At 40.0% G+C, this 15,726-nt stretch overlaps 1 long non-coding RNA gene across 1 annotated transcript in view; it reads right to left on the bottom strand.

Moving 5' to 3' along the window:
* LOC140635182 (uncharacterized) overlaps positions 1-15,726 on the bottom strand; it is a 30,967-nt gene that overhangs the window by 9,072 nt on the left and 6,169 nt on the right. Inside the window, exon 2 of the long non-coding RNA XR_012032533.1 lies at positions 585-783. This is a non-coding gene — a long non-coding RNA (uncharacterized lncRNA). The remainder of the gene's footprint in view (positions 1-584; positions 784-15,726) is intronic.

A 15,726-nucleotide genomic window follows, 5' to 3' on the forward strand; every position in this document is an offset into this window, starting at 1 on the left:
AATTCGGGATCCTAGACATCTTTCCCTCAATTTAGAGAGGAGAACCATTGAAAGTCAAGCAGGCATTCATCTGAGTTGAAGCCTAAGGATTGCGCTGAGCACCATGCTGAGGTCTGTGCCCTCCAGGGGTTAGGAGTTCATATACAGGAATGTGGTCATATATGAAGCTCCACGTGGCCGGGTAGCTCTCTTCTGAGCTCTTGAAAAAAAAAATTGTCATTTCAGTTGCCAAAAATAGAGATCCAAGGTTTGAGAATATTCATCTGATTTAAAAGTCAGATAGCAAATAACGTCCCCTGGGAGCCCCTCAAAGCTGGCAGCCACCAAGGGACTCCTGAATGTAAGGGGGACCCGGCTTCACTGTGTTTTCCTGGGAGGCTCCCAAGGCCCTGGTGAGGGCCTCCCTGGGGATACCTGGTGGTGAGGGCCCCAAAAAGTGCCACTGGAGAGATGCTGACATCTGTACATTGGTTCCAGGGAGACAGCCCAGGGACCAGGGTTACCTGAAGATGATCCGGAGGTTCTTTCTTCACCTGTGTGGAAATAAAGACCCAACCCTACAAGGACAAGCGAAGGCTACTTACTCAGTGCTTGCTATAGCATCACATGCGTTTGAGTAGAGACTCGGAAGCAGGCAAGGTGGGAAGGCTTCTCAGGGAAAGAAGGAATGGCTCAGGTGGGTGTTGACGGAGGCTGTTGGTCAGGAAGCTAGAGCAAGCTGCCCAGGAGCAGGGCTTCCATGTGGTTGCTTAGCAGTGCGTAGCTGACTCTGCTGGGCTGCTCCTAAATTAGAAGCAGGGACAAAAATTAGAAGTGGTGTTATTAATCAAGTCCTGACGATTTGGGGCCAATTTTTACAGAGTTGTTTGTGTGACTTCCTGAGTCGTTGCTGGAGAGAGCAACCTGACTTCGACCAAGCTGGCTTTCTACAATGATTCCTGTAGATTGTACATCAGTTTTTAGCGATGGTCTGGCCATTGTCCATTTATATATTCAGTCCCTCAGTTTAAAGAAGCAAATTTCTAATTTTCTTGAATTTTATCCTCATCAGAACCTACCCCTACTGAACAACACATTAATCGACATTAGTAACATTGTCTCACCACTGCATAATTCTACTTTTAAATACACCAGGAGTAACAAATGCTGCCCAGAGTCATGCATCTTGCCCCTGTTTCTAATTTGAATTCACAAACATGGAAAAGGCGCAGTGAACTATGTGCCTTTCAGAAACAATAGTAATGGGGAAAACACGGGAGCCACTAGAGGTGATGTAAGAAAGATGATGAAGAAATAGAAACGCTATTCTAGCTACATTACCATTTTATTGCAAACCCCATTTTAGTTTTGCCGCCTGAGTTCACTCCCAAGGAACACAAAAACTGCCTACAATGCTCACAGTGAGCTCTTGAAAGCTTCCAAAATTTCTGTGGCAGAAATGGAACAATGAATCTCTTTACTGATAGAGATCAGTCCAGGGAAATCCTGTTCACCCCATAACAAGGCTGTGCTGTTACCAAGCCGCTTGCTTTTGAAATCTTTAAATAAGAATTTTCCCACCTCTATAGAGTAGTAGCATCTTGAGGAAGAAAACGGATTCTGAATCCCACTGGAGGAGGGAGAGATGGAGGCAACTCTGAGAGAGCGTGGCAGCACGTTACTATTAAAGGTGCCCTGTTTCCAGAAATTCATAGAGCATCTAATCCTCTACTGATCCAGTCACTGGACCTGCAAGCATCTCAGTAGAAGCTGTGTAAAACGTAAATGGCAGCTTTTTCAGAACTCTTGACTTCCGTGGGCTCCCATTTAAGTAATCCAGCCTGCCCATGTACTTGCTGCTGGGTAAACATAATTATCTCTACCTCTGCCTAAGCAGTGAGCCTGTTGTTGGGCTATTGTCTCCTGAACCCTACTGTTTTGATGAGAATGGTACTTTCAGCTAAGGGTTGAATGCAATGGCATCCTGGCAAAATGTTTAGCAACCAGCTCTCCAGAAACAAAACTCTGAATGCATGAATATACATGTGTAAGCATATAAATTGTAATAAATTTTAAATGGTAAATGGCATAAAAGGTGTGTGACACAATTACAAATAATAAAATAAGCAATACTCTTCATTATGATTCCATGTAGCCAGTTGATTCTCACAGAATGCTTTTGTTGATTTTTGCCAAATGCTTGCATCCATAGCCGAATCTACAGGTGCAGTTGGCAAACAGGCGTAGTTCTGACATAAACATTGGGTGATACTTTCATTTACATTTATGAGCAAGACAGAAGTGAAACAACAAAAGATGCATGTCCAGTGAAGTGTCAGAACCTTGACTTATCATTGGAGACATGAGCAATTCCTTTGCTAAATTGAATAATAGTTTTCAAATATTTGAAGAAAATTTCCTCAATTTTTTATGCTATTCACAATGTAATGCCAATGGACACAACACACTTTTCAATTTAAACTGAGTTATTAACATTGTCTCCATCACTTTCTAAGTCTAGAGCTTGAAACAATAAAACAAAATCAACCCTTGATTTATGGCTTTTACTGATTTCCACGGTCTAAGTATTCCCACCAGCGCCAATTTGATGCAACCAACATGTGTCACTGAATGAAGAGCTGGAAAGAGACACACAGTAAGTAGCGATCTAATATTTAATGATGACCGTTTGGCAGTTGACTCTCAAGACTTTTGAAAGTGTAACCATCTAGCAGACTCCATGTCCTCCCTGGTTGCCCATGTTGTGTTTCAGAAAGCAGAACTAGCCCAAGGTGTGGGGATTGTTACTCAGCTGACGGGTTCAGGACGTAGATGTTTCTGTTGTCTTTCCATTAATTCGGCAAATATTTAAGGGCTGCCTACTACATACCAACCACTATGACACTTGTTGAGACAGGTCGTCCCGCGGTGAATGAATGAAGTGGACACAGCCCCGCCCCACAGAGCATATGGTCCCAGCCAGTTCTCTGTCTACTGGACTCTGCGGAATCCCCTTCTCTCCCAGACCAACTCATCCTGGGGTTCTGGAGCCCCATGCAGGGCTCACGGCTGCGCCAGTGGGAAGCCAGCCTTGACGGCTCCCTTCCTTTTCCATAGCTGTATGCCACCACGTCCCACCCATTTCTCCCCTACTCTCTGCTGCTTCCCCACTGTAGTACAAGCCAGCCCCATGGCCTCTCACCTAGCCCTCTTCACGAACCTCCAAGCTGGTCTTCCTGCTCCCTAGTACCCCCAGACAACTCTCCATTCAGCAGCTAGGGTGTGCTTCATTTTTTCCCCTTTTCTTTCTTTTTTTGAAGATTTTGTTTTTTAAAGTAATCACCCCCAACTTGGGGCTCAAACCACAACCCCGAGATCAAGAGTCACATGCTCAACTGACTGAGCTAGCCAGGCACCCCTAAGGTGGTTTTCTTAATTTAAAAACAAAACAACTTGTTTTTGCATCATTCCTCAGCTTAACACCCCTTGATGGCAGTCAAGCATGGTGATGACAGGCATCTCCTCCAGCCTGCATGGCTGTGTTGCACGCTAGCTGGGTGACTTGAGGCAAGATTATGTGGCAGTTCTGCATGTGTTTCCCCAGCTGCAGAATGAGAACAATATGGCACCCATTGAATAGGACGGTTTTGAGGATGAGATGGGCATCTGTGAAGTGCTGAGAACAGTGCATCATTACCCCTCTCATCATTATCATTAGGATAAAGACCAAACCCTTTACCTGCACCTGACTGCTCTTCCAACCTCAGCTGTCCTCACTTTCCCCACGGTTTTGTGGTCTAGAACTCTACCCTTCTCTGCAAGGTCCTCATCACACTGGCCCTGTCCAAGCTTCTCTTACTGCCTGCCCTAGTTGAGCTTTAACAACTCATCCTTCAGAGCTCCTCTAGACCATGCATGGTTGCAGAAGAGCCTTCTCTAGCCCTAGTCTAGATCAAGTTTTTTGTTACATTCCTTCAGACCACATCTCCTGTTATACTCAGGCATTCATTAGGATGAATACGAATAGCAATACATGTCCTGACTACTTTTGGACTGCATGAGAGTGCCCAGTGCCTGGAACATGGTAGGTCTCATTATATACAAAGGACACGAAATAGGGCCTATCTACGACCCATCTGACAGACCACTTGTCATGGCAATGTCTCATTCCGCAGAATTCCAGTATGAATTAGAAAGTATAGCTGTATGCCTGGATTTGATGCCAAATATTATTTGGCAAATATTATTATTTGGCTATATTATTTATCAACTCTTTCACCCTGTTACCCTCTTTCCCAAAACTGCCGAAGGCTCTGTTTAGTTCTGCCAGGTACTCAGAATGGCAGGGAAAGAACAAGGATAATATTAAGATTTTGGGGCCTTGCCAAAATATTTTATCCTACAGGGTTGCCAGCTGTTGTGAACAAGCATGACTTCCCAAGGCCACTTCTAACGATTCCAGTGGTTAAGTAGTTATCACAGACACTTACTGAGCACCCAGTAATATATAGGAAATAATAGCAAATGCTTCATACACCATGACTGTTTCTACCAGAAAAGAGTGAGCTGGGTCAGCTTCCCAAAGGAGAACCTGAAAACCATGGAGATTGAACTCACTAAGACGGTGATTCTTCACTTACAGGTGCTTAACACAGTGGCCTCAGCATATTTTGCTTTTATGTGTTAAGTCTTTGTCTAAAGAAACAAAGTATCAGAATGAAATGTTACATCTGGGATTTGCTTTAAAATATCCCAGAAACCGGCAGCCCAGGTGACTCAGCGGTTTAGCGCCGCCTTCAGCCCAGGGTGTGATCCTGGAGACCTGGGATCGAGTCCCATGTCAGGCTCCCTGCATGGAGCCTGTGTCTCCCTCTGCCTGTGTTTCTGCCTTGAATAAATAAATAAAATATTATATAATTTAGAAAAATATCCCAGAAACAAAATTGTGAACAGATGAAGCAAAAATAACAGAATGTTGATAACTGAAGCTGAGTGAGGGGTGGTGGATACTTGGACAAGGAGTGAGTAAAAATGGATGAAAACTTCTATAATGAAGGTTTTAAACAGCCTCAAAATATATAAAGCAAAAATTAATAGAACTATAGGAATTCATTGGCAAATCCACGATTGTGGTGGGAGCTTTGAACATAACTTCTTTCAATTATAGATTGGCATAACAACCAAAAGCTAAATTCCATGGACATAAATAAAACTTGGCACTCAACAACTAGAGAATACAAAATCTTTGAAACACACATGAAACATTTATAAAAATCAATCATACATTAGGCCATAAAGCAAGTTCCAGCAAAGTTAAAAAACAATCTGTACCATGTAGACTATGTTCTTAGAACACAATGCAAGGTGCTTGGGTGGCTCAGTTGGTTGAGCAGCCGACTCTTAATCTCAGCTCAGGCCTTGGTCTCAGTGTTCTGAGTTTGGGCCCTGCATGCCCATCCTGCTGGGGATGGAGCCTACTTAAAAAAAAAAAAGAAAAAAAAGAATACAATGCAATTAAGATATAAATCAATAAATAGACAAAACTATGTAAATGTGTGAAATTTTGAAATGCATTTAAAATGATAATGAATGATAATGAATCAAAACTTGTGAAATGCCATGAAAATTGGAGATAAATTTATAGTCTTAAATGCTTATTTTTATATAAGAATAAAAACTGAAAATTAGTGGGCAAATACACATCTTCAGACATTGAGGGAAAAAGCAACAGAAAACTTTTATTAAAAGAAGGATAAGGAAGCAAAAATAATAGAATTTAATAAACATAAAAACCAAAAATATATTCAATAAGGTCCATGATTTCAAATGTTAGTTCTTAGAAAATATGGATAAGTTAGACAAATACCCAGCATGATGTATGAAGAAAAAAGAGGAAGCACAGTATAGACAGTATCAGGAATGGAAATGAGACGTGACTTCAGATAGAGATTTTCAAAAGCTAAGAGAGTACGAATACTATGAACAGTTGTATGCCATTAGATGTGAAAATTTAGAAATGTAATCATTAGTAGGAAAGCTTCCTACAAAGAAAATGTCAAGCCAAATAGTTCTACTGAGAAGTACCATCAAATTTCAAGCAACTTCTCCCTCCTCTCTCATATAAATGCTTCAAGAAATAATTTTTCTTTTGGGGGAGGACGGGCAGAGGAAGAGAGAGAATCTCAAGCACACTCCTTGATGAGCATGGAGCCCAACGTGGGGTTTGATCTCACCACCCAAGATCATGACCTGAGTCGAAATCAGGAGTTGGATGGGTAACCGACTGAGACGCTCAGACACTGCTTGAAATATATTTTTAAGAGGAAACACTCTCCCCAAGCCCGGTAAAGCTAGTATCCAAATAAGACAAGGACAAGATCCAAAAGGAAACTCCTAGGCCACCTGACTTAAGAAATTCCTGGCTCATTTCATTTCCTTTCCCTTCTCCTTCCCTCTAGTAAATTGGTATTTCAACCGACAAATCACATGTAACCAGCATTTAATTACTGAAGTGTGAATTTCCTTTTTTGGGGTTAACTCGGGAAAATAGGCAGGCCAGCCCAATGCTTAAGATTACTCTCAGAGTCCCATTTATTTCACCTACTTAGACAAATTATTGTTGATTTGGAATTGTTCACACTTAGTTTCAAGCAAGAGGAGAAACAAGGTAAATTACCCTAAGTTTTTCTACAGCTAGAAACAAGTTACCAATTTGGGTGTAGTCCTGCCCGAGGCTGTCAGGATGGGAGGGAGGCTCTTCCAGGAGCCCAAGTGGCTCTGAGGAGCCCTGGCTCAATTCAAGTTGGGTATCTCTTAATTAGGTAAGAAGGGCATCACTGCTTCAGAAGCCCAGTACCAACTCCCAGAACATTTTCCTGCAATTAGTGCCAGGCCCATAAGCTTCAATAAATATTTGTTGAATAAATGTAATTCAGGCAGATTTATTTCTTATGCATTCTCTCTCCTCTGGGAGAAATTGATTCAGAGGTAAAGTTTATATTTTTGTAAAATAATTAGATAATACACATCTGGGGAGAAAAAAAATGCTAAGCTACATTCTCTAATAAGATACTTTGATAAATTCATAACTTAATAAAAGCCAAAGAGAAAGGGAAGGGAAATTTAAAACTGTTATATAAATATGCTTCTTTTTGTGTTTTAGTGATCATTTAGAAATGCATTTCCATTATATCAGAAACAAAAACTACAGGATAATAAGTATTTTGTTTCTCAGAATACTAGTGTTTAAATAACGTCAAATTAAACACCTGTACATTGATTAGTCTAAATTAAATGGTGGCCACTGTTCAATCGCTTGGGTAGAACTTTATGGATAAGATAATGAAGTGTTAAGAAGGCAGGTAAGTCTATGCTTACAAGTACAAATGCTATGGTTGGCATTTACCTACCATGGCTCCTAGTGATGAACTGACCATCTATAATATCGAGATAAAGCGAGTATGAATGAGCAGCTAAAGGAAAATGCATTTCTGGAACTAAATTTTGACGTGTCCATGTCAGGAGATATAGCACAAATTAATCAGTGAGCTAAGATATGCATGACTGGGAGAAAGGAAAGAGTATTTTCTACTGAATCTTAATTTCTGTGATGAAATAATTGTGAATAAGTATGCAATATAATCTGGGTATAGAGTTAATTATTAAAAATGAACCAATTCTGCTAGATTGATGTGAACCAGATTCTTTTTTGAGGGTCAGATGATTGACTATTGGCAATTCTGTCTGGTTCAACATACAACATCCCCAGGCTATTGGCCTAAGCGTGATCCATCTGGCATTGTGAGGCTTATCCGAAAGTGGCATTTAGCTATCCCCACAGCTAGAAGAGCACTGAGCTGTGGTTGGGGAGGCACTAGGAGAAAAAAAGCTGAAGAACCAGACAACACTTAGCACAATGTGACCTGATGACCACAAAGACCTAGTTCGTGATGGCTGTAAGAACCAAACACACTGGTACAAAAGCCAAGATGTGTAACATAATTAGGAGAGAAAAAAGTGAAAAGATCTAGGGGGAAAAATTATTTTTTAATGAAGGGCAGACTAAGGCATCCCCAGCAGGAGCTGGAGAACAGCAGACGCTCTGCAGTGATGAGAAGCCTTAGCTCAGACGAAAGCAAAAGGCCAACTCCCAACAGCTCTGGGGGCTGCAGCAAGCTGTCCGCACACCCCGTGTGGGTCTTGATATCACATTAATTGCCCAACTGCTTGTAGGTTTGGGAACATGTGAGGAATAGACAAACTAAGCAAGCCTGCACCTTGAGGGGCCTCTGGAGCAGGATGTGTTTCACAAATGCCCCATAGTGACAAGTGGGGGCTAAAATGAAGCTGAGAAGAACCAGACCAAGCAGAGGACAGATCTCTAGTTGGTGATGCATTGATTCCTCTCCTCCTCAAGGGAAGGCAAAGGGCAGAAGCAGAGGAATGCTGTCAATCCTACAAGAGAAAATGGACCTCCCTCCAAACTTTGAAAGTGACAACAGGAATACATCTCTCAATACAGTGTCTACTCAATCATATTATGTGTCATAAGAAAAACAGTCAAGTTGTCTTTAGACGGAGTCAACTGAAGGTGTATATTATCATGCCTTACCGTGATGAGATAATGGGACTAGAGCATCAGGCCACACTGCCTGCATTTGATCAAAGTAAGAGGACTAGAAACACAATTTCACCTCTGGTACAGCCCATGAGTTCTGCTCATCTGGGGTGCCCAAAGCCAAATTGGGCACCATCATTCCAATGACTGGCACTGCACCACCACACCCAAGCCAAATAAATGGATCTCCCCAGATATCTCCTCCTTTCCTACTCAGATTCCAGTCTTGTGAATTCCACCTTCTAAATGTCTTGACAGTGATTATCCTCTGTGTTTCACCCCCACTGGTTCTGGCCAACATCACTTTTTACCTGGGCAACTGTAAGTCTCCTACCTCATCCCCTTAACTCTCTTCTGTTCTCCTGCTCCCCAGGGACCTTCTTTCTGAAACTCACTTAATCCAGTCACTCTCAAACCCAAAGTCCTTAAGTGACTCCCACTGCATTCAGGACAATGCTCAAACTCTGTACCATAATCTAGATGTGCCCTATGGTCTGTCCTCTGCCTTCATGACCAGACTCCTCTCTTGCCACTCCAAAGCAAGCCCTCTAATCCACCCATCTCAGTTATTACTGGTTCCTTAACACATCACTCTCACATGTGCTCTGCTGTATGTACTGTCCCCCTGCTTGGAATTCCTCCTCTCCTTTTCCACTCCGCCCTTCATTCCTCATTTTTAAACACAGGCATTACCTCCTCGGTGAAGTCTTTCTCAGTTCACGTACCCTGGACTTACTCTGCTGTAGACGTCATCACATTGTTTGGATCCCTTTACGTGTGTGTTCCACACTAGTAGGCATGAACTGATTCTTACTCAACTTTTGCCTTCCAGTATCTCTTAATGTCTGGGACAAATGGGTATATAACGTTTGCTAAGATTAAAATAAAAGCAAAGTGCCCCCATTCTGCCCCTATGCTCAACAGAAAGATCAAGATCTATCTATTGTCCAATGTTACTTGTGTAGCCAGCAGTGGATTCTGATGAGTGACCTGAGCATTTCATGTGAGATGTGGAATTAGAGGGCTGGTGATGGTTGATGAGAAATGATCAGCAAACCACAAAGCCAGGGAATTTCATGTGTATTATGTGACTTATCTCTGAGCCCAGAATCTCACTTGACAAAAGTGGTGAAATCAGAGTTTGTGATCCTGCCAGTGGACATCTCAGCTGATGACACCCATGAGTCCATTTCTGAGTCTCGGCTGTGTAAGGACAGATGGGTCAATGGCACTTATATTAAACTTTGGTGGAAGTAAATTTTTACTGCTCTAGATATTTCAAAATTGTTACTTACAAGTGACCAGCCAAAACATAGCTAGACCAATGCTATTTCTTTCCTCTTTATATGCTTTCTATGAAAGCTTATCTTGGCACTACACACTGACTTCAAAATGCTGCCCTCTCCTACAAGGTAATCATGGGGCTACCCTGACAGCTGCATGGGTGGTGGCAATTCCTATATCACCTCCTTGCCCACCAGTGTCTCTCAGTGATTCCAGAGAGCTAGCCCTTCTATAAAACACAATTACGTAAAATTTCCCTGACGTAGTTCATTCACCACAAAGGACCACTACTAATTTTGGTATAAGACATGGTTCATTTTTACATGGCTTGTGGCTGAAATTATGTTAAAATAAATGTAAAAAAAATTGTGGCTTTGTGTGAGGTTTCCAGAAGCGTCTGGTGATGGCCATAGTCTCATGGGACTAGACGTGCTTCAAGATCTTTTTAGAAAAAGATAGGCAGATGACCTGCATCAGGACACAAGATGACAGTGTCTCAACTGGTTTATCCAACGGTGCTATCTTGTATTAGCTGCTTAATCATGTTGGGCCTCAACTTCCTTATCCTCCACAGTGTTGGTCTAGTATTATATTCAGTGGATCATAAGCCTTATCTTTATTTTATTTTTTGAATTTTATTATTTTTTTACATTTTTTAAATTTAAATTCAATTTGCCAACATATAGTATAACACACAGTGTTTATCCCCTCAAGTGTCCTCGTCCAATGCTCTAGCACAAACCTGTGAAAGGGGACAGTAATTCTCCCTGTTGGCTCCCAGTGCTGCCCTGGGTCAACTACCACGCTTCCCTCTCAGCTGAAGCCACTCTTGGGGCTGGGTTTTATTCTCTCATATCAACTTTCTATCCTCAAGCAGCAAACTTCATAGATTTATTGACACCAGAGGAAAATTCTGTGAGCACAGTGTGCTGGCTGTTCTCTCTTTGCCTCCCTCCCCAGATCCATGCTCTTCCCATCTCTGCTGTCTACTTTTGAGTCCCAGAAGCCTGCCATCTATTGACTGCATCACCTGGGCTCCCTTGTTCTCTGGCTTCCTGTCAGATTCAGTCAATTGGAGGCACTGGCATGAGACTGGCAGGCTGGAGGATATGAATACTACTATTTGTGAATACATATGTATGAATATTACTATCTATCAGAACTGTGACAAGACTCTAGAAGTTTTAGGTTCACTTGTCTTTAAATATAAGGAATATCTTCAATGGGTTGTCTGATGCTACATGAAATCAGGGAAACAGACCTTTTTTTTTAATAGAGCTTTTAATTTTTTAATACCTCATTCTTCAAACACAATTGGTCTTTAAATTGGGTGCCTCAGTAGAGGCTGTACCATATTTTTTTTAGATTTTATTCATTTATTCATGAGAGACACAGGGAGAGAGGCAGAGACATAAGCAGAGGGAGAAGCAGGCTCCTCGCAGGGAGCCTGATGTGGGACTCGATCCCAAAACCCCGGAATCACGTCCTGGGCCAAAGGCAGACGCTCAACTGCTGAGCCACCCAGGCATCCCCAGGCTGTACCATATACTGAGTAAAAGTGAGTTTTCTGAATTCAGAGATCTGGGATCAAATACCATTACTATTACTTACGGTGGAATTATGAGCATATATGTAACTCCTATAAAGGAGTTGCATCAAATATTTCAAAATTCTGATGATAGTAGTAGCTATCTGTGATGGTTAATTGTTTGTGTCACATTGACTGGCCATGGGGGCACCCAAATTAAACATTATTTCTGGATGAGATTAGCATTTGAATCAGTAGGCTTAGTAAAGTACAATGCCCTTCCCAGTGTGGGTAAGCATCATCCAATCTGTTCAGAGCCTGAATAGAACAGAAGTCAGAGAAGGGAGAATTTTCCCCATTTTTCTGCCTTACTGTTTGAGCTGGGCATCTTATCTTCTCTGGCCCTCAAACTTAGACTTATACCATTGGTTTTCATGCTGCTTAAGCCTTTGGACACAGACTGGAACCACACCATCAGCTTTCCTGGGTCTCCAGCTTACAGAAGGCAAATTGTGGGACTTCTCAGCCTCCATAATTATGTGAGCCAATTCCTCATTGTCTATCTATCATCTATCATCTATCTATCTATCTATCTATCTATCTATCTATCATCTATCACCTATCTACCTATCAGCTCCAGTTGGTACTGATTCTCTGGAGAACATGACTAAAATACCAGCTCTTAAAACTGTTGAGATTATTGTGTATGACAATGCCATCAAGTGCTTTTTACAGTGTCTAGCCCACAGTACATGCTCAATAAAATGGGCCTGTTATTATAGCTGTTGGTAATAAAACTACCATTAGTAGCGTATCCAGGAAATACCTCAGTTAAGAACCAGAAAAAGAAGAAACATTGCATGCTTTCTTGAAGAGCAGAGAAAGAACTGCATGACTTTGATTTAGCAATAATTACTCATACCAACCACAGTCATTGCCCTCCCCACCTAATCTTCTAGTAAGATTTTCTGATGGCTTTCCTTTATTTAATCCCTCTCAAAAGATGAAAATTATCTGAAGAGTATTTTTGATTTATTCTTTGCAAAGTCCCTATGTCCTCTAAAGAAACAATGCCCTTTAAAAACTAATCAATAAATAAGCCAGTAACTACAGGAAAATCTGTACAAAATGTAAATGTGTATAACTCTGAGGTCTCTTATAATTTCATATTTCAAACAGTCAGGGATGCAAAGGATTAATTTTAAGTGGCATTTCTTCTTTTTTGCTACCAACACATTTTAAAGATGCATCAAAACCATGAAAATTTACAAGCTATCTATTCACTTAATTTTTATTTAGTTGGACAATGTATTTCACTTAGACAATGTATAAAAGTTGCTGGCCTCAAATATTATTCAAAACCTCCTTAGCATGATCTTGATTTTTAATTGAACATTGGGGCAGACAATAACAGAATAATAGTAGGCGGCTTTAACACTCCACTTATATCAATGAATAGATCATTCAGATAGAAAACCAATAAGAAAACAGTGGCTTTGAATGACATATTAGACCAGATGGACTTAACAGATGTATACAGAACAGTAGTCTATCCCAAACCAGCAGAATAGATATTCTTTTCCAGCATACATGGAACATTCTCCAAGATAGATCACATGTTAGGCCTCAAAACAAATCTCAATAACTTAAGAAGATTGAAATCAATCACATCAAGCATCTTTCCTGACCACAATGGTATAAAAACAGAAATCAATTATGAAAAAAAAAAAAACCCTGTAAAAAAAATAAACATTTTGAGGCTAAGCCTCATTCTACTAAACAACCAATGAGTCAAGGAAGAAATCAAAGAAGAAATTAAAAAAATAACTGAAGACAAGTGAAAATGGAAACACAAATGTTCAAAATTTTTGGAACGCAGCAAAAGCAATTTTAAGAGGGACATTTATAGTGATACAGGCCTCCATCAAGAACAAACAAAAACTGAAGTTAGTAGAAGGAAGGAAATAATAAAGATCAGAGCAGAAATAAATGGAATAGAGACTAAAAAAAAAAAAAAAAAAAAAGATCAATGAGGGATGCCTGGGTAGCTTAGTGGTTGAGTGTCTGCCTTTGGCTCAGAGCATGGTCCTGGAGTCCTGGGATCAAGTCCCATATAGGGCTCCCTGGGAGGAGCCTGTCTCTCCCTCTCCCTCTGCCTATGTCTCTGCCTCTTTCTCTGTGTCTCTCATGAATAAATAAATAAAATATTTTTTAAAAAAGATAAATGTTTATCTTTGAAAAGATAAACAACATTGGTAAACCTTTAGCCAGACTTCTCAAAAAATGAAAGCATTTATATCAGAAATGAAAGAAGAAAAGTAACAACTGACACCATAGGAATATAAAGGATTGTAAGAGACTACTATGAAAAGCTATATGCCTATAATTGGACAATCTAATAGAAATGGATAAATTCCTGGATACATACACTCTTCTAAGACTAAAACAGGAATAAATAGAAAACCGAAAAAGACTTATTACCATTAACAAAATTGAATTGGTAATCAACTCTGAACAAACAAAAATCTAGGACCAAATGGATTCTCAGAGGAATTCTATCAAACATTAAAAAAATTTTTTAAAGATTTTATTTATTTGAGAGAGAGAGAGAGAGAGAGAGAGAGAGATGGTGCACATGGAAGTGGGGTGGGGAGGAGGAGCAGAGGGAGGAGAAGAAAATCTCAAGCAGACTCCCCACTGAGTGCTGAGCCCACCATGGGGCTAGATCCCAAGACCCTGAGATCATGACCTGAGCTGAAATCAAGAGTCAAAGCTCAAATGACTGAGTCACTCAGGTGCCCGTCTACCAAACATTTAAAGAGAGTTAATGTCTATTCTTTTCAAACAATTCCAAAAAATAGCAAAGGAAGGATGACTTCCAAATTTATTCTATGAGGCCAGCATGACCCTGATACTAACATCAGACAAGGACACACAACAACAAAAGAAAACTACAGGCCAATATCCCTTAAGAACATAGATGCAAAAGTCCTCAACAAAATATTAGCAAACCTAATTTAACAATTAATATCAAGTGGGACTTAAACCAGGGATGCAAGTATGGTTCAATATTCATGAATAAATCAGTGTGATATGCCACATTAACAAAATAAATGATAAAAGGTAAATGATCATCTCAATACATGCAGGAAAAAGTATTTGACAAATACTTTGTAATTTGTAACATATGTTTATGATAAAAACTGTCAACAAAGTGGGTTTAGAGGGAATATACCTCAACATAATAAAGGCCATATATGACAAACATACAGCTGGCATCATACTCAAGAAGAACTGAAAGCTTTCTTTCTAAGATCAGGAACAAGACAAGGATATCTACTCTTACTACTTTTATTGAACATAGTACTGGAAGTCCTAAATACAACAATCAGGCCAAATATATATATATGTATATTTATATATAGGCATCCAAATTGGTAAGGCAGGAGTAAAACTGTCACTATTTGCAGATGACATGATACTATATATAGAAAACCCTGAAGACTCCACCAAAAAACTATTAGAACTAATAAAGGAGTTCAGTAAAGGTGCAGATACAAAATTATTATACAGAAATCTACATTTTTATGGACTAAATAATCAAGTAACAGAAAGAGAAATTGAGAAAACAATCCCACTTGCAATTACATCAAAATAATAAAATACCTGGGAATAAATTTTACCAAGCAGGTGAAAGACCTATACTCTGAACACTATAAGACACTAATGAAAGGAATGGAAGATGGAACAAACAGATGGAAACATATTCTGTGCTCATGAACTGGAAGAATTAATATTGGTAATATGTCCATACTATCCAAAGCAATCTACAGACTCAATGTAATCCATATCAAACTACCAATAAAAAAAAAACTACCAATAATATTCTTCACAGAACCAGAACAAACAATCCTAAAACTTATGTGGAATCACAAAAGACCCCTAATAACCAAAGCTATCTTGAGAAAGAAGAACAAAGCTGGAGGTATTACACTCCCAGATCTCAAGATCTACTACAAAATCTAGTAATAAAAACAGTATGGTACTGGCACAAAAATAGACACAGAAATCAGTGAAACAGAATAAGGAGCCCAGAAATAAACCCACACTTGTATGCCTAATCAATCTATGATAAAGGAGGCAAGAATATGCAATGAGGAAATAAAGAGAGTCTCTTCAATAAATGGTGCTGGGACCATTAGTCTCTCAGCTACATGCAAAAGAGTGAAAGTGGACCACTTTCTTACACCATACACAAAAATAAACTCAAATGTATTAAAGACCTAAATGTAATACCTGAAACCATATATCTCAAAAA

This window comes from Canis lupus, chromosome 1 (genome assembly GCF_048164855.1).
Source record: "Canis lupus baileyi chromosome 1, mCanLup2.hap1, whole genome shotgun sequence".
NCBI classification, from domain to species: Eukaryota; Metazoa; Chordata; class Mammalia; order Carnivora; family Canidae; genus Canis; species Canis lupus.